Source organism: Etheostoma spectabile, chromosome 9, assembly GCF_008692095.1.
Source record: "Etheostoma spectabile isolate EspeVRDwgs_2016 chromosome 9, UIUC_Espe_1.0, whole genome shotgun sequence".
NCBI lineage: Eukaryota > Metazoa > Chordata > Actinopteri > Perciformes > Percidae > Etheostoma > Etheostoma spectabile.
In genome coordinates, this window is record NC_045741.1 from 13,149,658 (window position 1) to 13,157,284 (window position 7,627).

The following is a 7,627-nucleotide window of genomic DNA, read 5'->3' on the forward strand; positions in this document are numbered from 1 at the left end:
TTTTATCCCTATACTTATTATTCAGTCAGTTTGTCGCCTGAAAATATGTTTACGTCTTGCAAAAAGTGAACAGTGAATGCAAACAAAAAAAATCACAACTTGCATGCTGAGTATGCTGCACCATCCTGCTGAGAAACTTAACACACACACACACACACACACACACACACATGCATGCAGTCACAAACACAGGCAGTCACTAACACAAAACAGATGGCTTCGTCCTCAACCATGTAATGAGTTACCCCACCGCAAAATCTTCGTGTAGCCATTTGAAATTCCCAACAACAGTTCCCAAAATACCGGCCTCTGCTGACCTTGACCCACGTTAAATAACGTCACTTGGTGGGAACACCACGGCCTAGTTCTGCCCCTTTGTTTGTTTGCCTCAGCGTTCCATAGAGCCTGGGGATGTCTGGAGTAAAAACACAAGACAGTAGCAACCCACTCGTGGCACATTCCTCTGTCTGGGAACGTCCTAACAAACATGCTGTGTGGACTAGCCAGACCTTCCTTCAATGCAAGACTTCCACCTAATAACATCAAATCTTACTGTTGGTCGTTATGAGCTGCTTGTACAATCGATCTATACAGTCGTTTTCTGGGGGAGGACTTTTGACCTTTTACAGTACATATAGTACAGTAATACAGTAAAAAAAAAATAAAAATGGTTGGATAGCTCCAAACAACAGAAACAAGAAACCTACTGTGTATTCAAAGTAAGTGTTGCTGAGTCAGATGATTTTCCAGGCATCCTAAGGGGCTGTGATTACATTTACAATACTTGTTTTTTTTTTTCGTAATAAGGCTAAACTGCTAAACCTCAAATTTACTGAATTTTAATTTTTGTTTCTTTTACCGCACACATAATTGAATTCCTTATACCAAATCTGTAGTCCTGTCATATTTTCCTCTAGTCTACCAAAGTCACTGTTTAATGTCACAGTTGATGAAGAAGCTAAAATCTGGCATCCCTGGATCAATGTTTACAAATACACCTCAAATTTAATTTCATCTGCTTCAGTAAAGTGGAAGTTGGTGAGCTCATGCTCTGTTCTTTTGGCCATGGACTTCTTTATTCACTCAAATCTAAACCGTGAAAGAAAACTGTGAGTCACTCTATAACGGCTCACCTTTTTTCCCATAACATGACATGCCTCTGCTCCTCAGAGTTTTATTTATTTCAAGATGATTATTTTGATTCTCACTTATAAATGTTTTATATATTCATCCCTGAAAGTCTTTATTTGTCTCCACTGTGGTGACGTTTGGTCAAAAAACATTGGACTATGGACTGATCTGTGGTTTCCTCTCACCACGCTGAGGGGAGGATGGCATGTGGTGCTTTTTCCCTCTAGTTTTGGGAGACAAACTATTTTGAATGGTTGCTGTCATGACATTGAGGGTTACGCGAGGAGGTGTGTGTGTGTGTGTGTGTGTGTGTTCTTGTGAAATGGCGTATGTGTGACATGCCAATTTGTATGCCATTATTGCCATGTTATCAAGACGCATACTCAGTTTTTAGCGTGTATATCAACACCGTTTGGCCTCCATTGAGTTACACTACCTTGCAATACCGTGTGAATTAATGCTGTAGCGAGTTGTATGAAATGGTGAATATCCGCGTAGGGAGGTTGGTCGGGGTGGCGGATGGGTAACACAACACAGGAGGACAAACACAGGAGACCAGGGGCCTCATGTATGTGTGCAGCTTTCATACCAGAAGGTGGCGTACGGCCAAAACATGAAAAGTATCTACGCACAGAAATATTCACATGTATAAAACCGGGCATAAGCCAGGCCCTGCACACCTTTCCTTTATACATCACAATCAAGGTGAAGTTGATCGTACGGGAACAAGCCACAGACCTCGCCTTGCCTCCTCCCATAAATTAATATGGAATGACTTTAACTGCACCCCAATGTCATTCTTTGTCCAATCACTATGGTTTATCCAGCTGCAGACGGAAAAAAACATATTGTGACGTTGGAGGTGCTGATTGCTGATCAATCAACTGACAGTAAAGAGAAAACACCTTTTTACATCTTTTTTGTTACACTATGTAATGTCCCGTTTGCTAGCTAGTTTTACCTGCTTCCCGTATTTCTGCTAAGATGGCTCAGGCTTCATATGTACGGTATAGGTACAAGAGTGGTATTAATAATCAAATTTAACTCACAACAAGAAGGAAAATGTATTTACTGAAATGTTAAATTGTTCTTTTTGTCCATATTTTCTCTACCCACCCCCCCCCGTGTTTCACCCTGTCTTATAAGCAGGAAACCTTCCTCCCTCCCACTGTTTCACTGTGCTTTTACAGCCTGCCCACATTGTTTACGTGCACTCCATACACTTACCACCCACTGTGGGGAAAAACACGCTCAAGTGGAAATAAAAATACCTTTGTCAGGCCTCCGAATAAAACGCAGGTTGAAGCTGTGACATTTGCATAATCAGTCGAGTAACTGCCTTTTAAAATGCCCCTCTGCTTAGCATCAGCGGGTCTCACAGCTCCTTGTGGTTCTTGGTTGTAAAATAAAAGTCTCTGCTGACACAGGCGTCAACAACAGCCGGAAACACTTAGCCTGCTTCAATTAGCAGAGCTGTGCATTACCGGACAAAACCACTGTCTCCTGGGAAGTGAAAATCAATGGCTGGCACTGACAACAGCATTGTAACACAGCAGTCCATCATCTCAACAGAGCAGCACTGCTTACGTTTCGGTTGAGGAAAACCTTCATTGGACTTTATGAAAAAAGTCATGACATGGAAATTGTCATGCATATGTCCGAGGGAATCACACACCCTTCTACACCAACACTTTCTCACCCTCACACCTTGCCATCATCACCTCAGTCTGTTAACCCGACCGTCTTTTTTTCACTTCTGCAGAAAACACACACCTGCATCACGTCCCTGTCATCCTCCCTCCTTTACAGTGTAATCTCAGCACAGTGAGTAGGTTGTTGTTAAATTACACAAGGCTGGTACTATCTGCCCCCCATTAGAACAAATCAATCGTAATAGTGCTGAGCTGTAACCAGCTGAACACACACTGAACACACACATGGGATTATGTCAGGTCATTTGAAGCACGTTACAATGAAATAGCACTGTGGGGATAAACCCTTTTGATTTGTGCCCCTGTAAAGGTGTGAGCATGGCCCATTGTACGTGTGAATGCACAATATGTATGCTAGAAAACCTAATTATCACAATTAATCTGATCTCTTTATCACAGTTAATGTGTTTGATATTCGCTTTCATGCCAGTAGACGATTGCAACTCTCATAATTGTAAGGTCATTATGAAGCTACACTAGCTGGTTAGCTTAGCTAGGTACAAATACTGAAAAAAAGGGAAACAGCTATATGCAATCTGATGTCCTACCCTGAGCGTCAAATCACCTCTGTAACAAAGTCGCATGTGAATATAGTGCTGAATTTGCATTTTCAGAATTTATTTATTTTCTTTTTCACACCTATTTGAAGTAGTGGAAATCATAAAAAGTAAATACTGGAAAAGTCTACTTTTTGAGGAAGCATTTTCCAGAATTAGATATAAACCAGTGGCATGACACCTGTGAATGTTTATATGTGTGCACATGTACACACGTGATGCACATGTGTATGTGTTCCTCTATTAGGCCAAACCTGATGGCCTATATTTGCTGTGGTTCCCTGACATCAAACTGCTTCTGATGATGGTTTGTTAGTGACTGAAAAAGCTTGAGACTTCTTGCCAGAGGGACAGTGATGCTTTTTTTTACTTTCATCAAACAGGATATTATGCTGTCGTTGTTTTGTGAAATGGCCATTGAGTGCTTTGCGTGCTAATGGATCTGCATTGATAAACCTTTGTGGGAGGGCTTGGCCAAGTATTGATTAGACGTCTACAAAAGGTTCACTGAGAGCACTCAGTGTAGTTTAAGAGTTTAAGAGGTCAGGTGAAAAACAGCTGCTGTTCAAGAGAAGGTGGGTTGGTTTTGAATTTCTTATTTGCTTTTCTCAGGGGAAATATTGAAGACAGAGTTTGTCCAAAGGATGTAAAAAAACAAACAGCTGATAGCATACTAATAGCACAGGACATTCTTATTAGCGAGGAATAAAAACAAGAACAAACATTTAAAATATCTTTATTCATTGGATAAGCTTGTATAATTTACATACTGCATAATATAATTCTCCACATTAATGAACACAATCCATTATTTGTTGACATATTCACTTCACAAAGGAAAAAAATACCTTTTCTTCTTGCATAACAAAACAATACCATAGTATTTCCATCGTAACATGGAAATGAAAGCCGTTCCACTCACTCAAGCAAGGTATAGATTGGACAGATCCAGTGAACTGCAATCAGTCTCTCTGGCTTTTATCTTTCAATCCTCTAAGCTTTGTGTTGCCTAAGTAAAGTTTTGGACCTGGTTCAGAGCCCAGTGTGCACTCAGTGGGGTTTATTTCAATTCACTTCCATGTCTTTGAGCAGTTTGGGAAGTGAACACACACACACACACACACACACACAGACACAGGGATAAATAAGATTCAAGTAAAGGAAATGCTTAATGGCTCTCTTTGAGGAGCTGTCAGGTACCAAGAGACCCATGTCAGTTGTGGGATAAATGTGCTTGTGCGTGTTTGTGTATGTACAAGAGGAAGGAAGAACACAGCAGGATACGGGGGGGGGGGGGGGGGGGGGGGGGGGGGGGGGGTGAAAGCTTGCTTTTAGCTGCAAGCTGTGTGCACCACTGTTTAGCTCAGCTGTTTATCCCTCTATTTTGCCTCCAGAAGGGCACAAGCACTCTGTCTCTTAGCTTCTTCAAAATGGAAGAATGAAAGAAAAGGGCTTTTGACTGCATTTCAGGTGGTTAATAGAAAGAGTGGCTAAGCAGTGTGCCAATGGAGAACAGTGGGGAGTGAGACAAGAAGTCAGCAAAAAAAGACTTCATCTACAGTGATGAAAATGAAAAAGAAATTGCCCTAACTTCTTGATATCTTGAGAAATATAATTTTCATCTGAAGCTTTTATTTGGTTTTACCGTGGATGTCTTGTGATTTCTGCCTCTCACAAACTCTCAACACTATTAAAAAATAAAATAAAAACATTCTGTTTTAAAACATTACAAAAAAATGTTTTGAGCTTAAGTTACTATAGAATTCAACCTTTGTTATTTCTAATGTAATAACATTAACATAAATGAAGTTTAAGGGAGTGATTAAAAGTGTTTGGACAACACTTGTTTTTTGTCAATGCATACTGTACATGTTGAGCTAAGAAAAAAAAATATGTTCAAGCAATTTTGAAGACCTCTTTAAAGTTTTCAAAAGATATAAACAAGGAATATGAATTCTTTCGTGCTATTACATAATTATGGCTTTCATAATGTTGAATAAGCATTTACTAATGCATTATTGATCAGCTATTAGCATTAATTAATAACATTTGGCTATATGGTAAAACATCCCATTGATGTTTATCCTTTGTACTTTATTTGGTAATAATGCAGATAAATGTTACTAATCCATCAATCAATGCTCATCAGTGTCTAACTTTCTAAATATCCATTAAGTCTGCAGTTGTAAATGTAAATATATTGCTGCAGCCCTTTTCTAGAAATAAGGGACTGTTCACTACCTGGCAACCCAACAATAATATTAATGGCTTATAATTGATCTATAAAACATTAGTAAATAAATCATTAATAAGCTCAGTTAAAACTTACAACCCCTTTTTATACAGTGTTCTTGCAACTCATCTCTTTCAGCTCACCTGCCATCATTCAAACACTATTGCTCTACAGCCACTTGGAACGCAGTGAACATTGTTTTATGTCACCACTAGAGCCGAAGCCTGGTGTTCTCGTTGTCATGGCAACCGTGTGGATATCCACTCGCCTATGTAATCATGCTGTTTGTCTTGCTGCCCAGAATAGCGGGAGGGTGCCAAGCACCTGAAGCCAAGGCAAACACACCACGCACTGGACATCAGATAAATCCCAGACATCATAATAGGATTGGACGGAAGGGAGCAAGCCTGCCGGGTTGTGTTTACCTCCATACGCTCTCAAACATACTGGAACGCTTTGACCAAAATGTGTTTTCCAATAGCTTGCCAGTTAGTAGCACTACCATGCTTATACTTATATCCCTCTTTTAAAATCAATCAGGCACCTAGACTGTCAGCTCTCATTAAATCTCTGCTATTGAGTGCTTTAAAACAAAGTCTAATTTTAAACTGGATGTGCTCACTGAAAGCACTTGACAACATCTTTCTACAGTGTACCTTCAGAGAGACACTTGAGCTTGATGTAATGTGTTTTACAGGTTTGTTCTTGGCAACTTATTTTTCCATGTGGCTTGGCAAATTTGGAAAGAAAACCACAAACTAGCAGAGCAGAGAGTCTCTTTGGCATGCAATGTTGCTTTACGGCCAACACATATGTTAAAAAGGAACGGTTTCAAATGACTTCATGTCTCTGACTGGATGATATAACGTGGTTGAAATACGTATCCAGCAATGGATAATAGCTCTTCTTTTTGTATTCAAATAGATTTAGAGGGAAAGAAAAATATGTTTTAATATGTTCCAACTCGTCCAAGCGTTCATGGTCCACTTTGAACAGTTTTCCTTTCCTATCTCCAGGAACGGCCTACGGTCGCTGTTTCTGTGGTGGCGGCTTTATGGCGCTGTCTCAAAGTGAGAGGGCATTGTGTGTGCATGATGTGTGTGTTGGCACAGACTGCGCATTTCCATAGAACCAGTGTGGTGGGGGAAAGTAGGACAAAAAGAAAGGCAGGAGGAGAGAGAAAACACTTTAGGGGCTCAAACTGATGGACATGCTGAGTTTTCTAGCAAACTGGAGTTGTTGCAGCTAATGGTCAGAGCTCCCAGTTAGCTATAATAACAGTTTTGGGGGCATGTTCTTCAGAGTGCCTTTTTGCCTCTTAACAGACAATTAAAATGTCTGTGTAACATGAACAGGGCCCTCACAAGATAAGTTTTCAACTCAGACATTCTGAAGAAACCATTTAAATTCAAAGTTTTTTCGGTCATCTACCTCTTTTTCCATCGGTCAATTACCTATTTTTGAGGGGGGAATAAACTTCAAGTTTTCATCACGAAGGCACAACCTCCGTCTCTAAACGGTTTCTTCCCAATGTCTGAGTTGAAAACTTTTTTTTCCTATTGACAGTACTCGGTAAAATCTAGAAAGTCTAAAAATGTAAGGGCTGGATCAGACATTGTTTATTTGATTATTGTAAACTCATGCCTAATTATCAGTTTTTCAAAAGGTCATATGAGGCAGGAGAGAGAGAAAGCCAAACCTTTTAGCACAAGGAAAGTTTTTTTGACGAGCTACACTGTAGAACACAAAGTTGTGTACCGATTATGTAACCGGTTCACCGTTCGTTTATCAAATGTGTCGCTCTACCCCTGCAGCATCAACATGACTAAATACAGACCGGTAGGAGAAGAAGTAACGCTGTGATGAAGGAGCTGAAAATGGTTAAAAACCTTTGGGACTCATCTATTCTTATCAGAACAGGCCAGCTGTGCTTAGGCAGGAAGTCAGCATCTCTCTCTCTCTCTCTCTCTCTCTCTCATTCACACACACACACA

At 40.1% G+C, this 7,627-nt stretch overlaps 1 protein-coding gene across 1 annotated transcript in view; it reads right to left on the reverse strand.

Annotated features, from left to right (window-relative positions):
- Positions 1-7,367: 7,367 nt before the first annotated feature.
- The window catches only part of lurap1 (leucine rich adaptor protein 1), a 12,331-nt gene continuing 12,071 nt past the window's right edge, over positions 7,368-7,627 (reverse strand). The window contains exon 2 of the mRNA XM_032524959.1: positions 7,368-7,627. This exon is cut by the window's right edge and continues 2,397 nt beyond it. The gene's annotated coding sequence lies outside the window, so the exon portion shown is untranslated.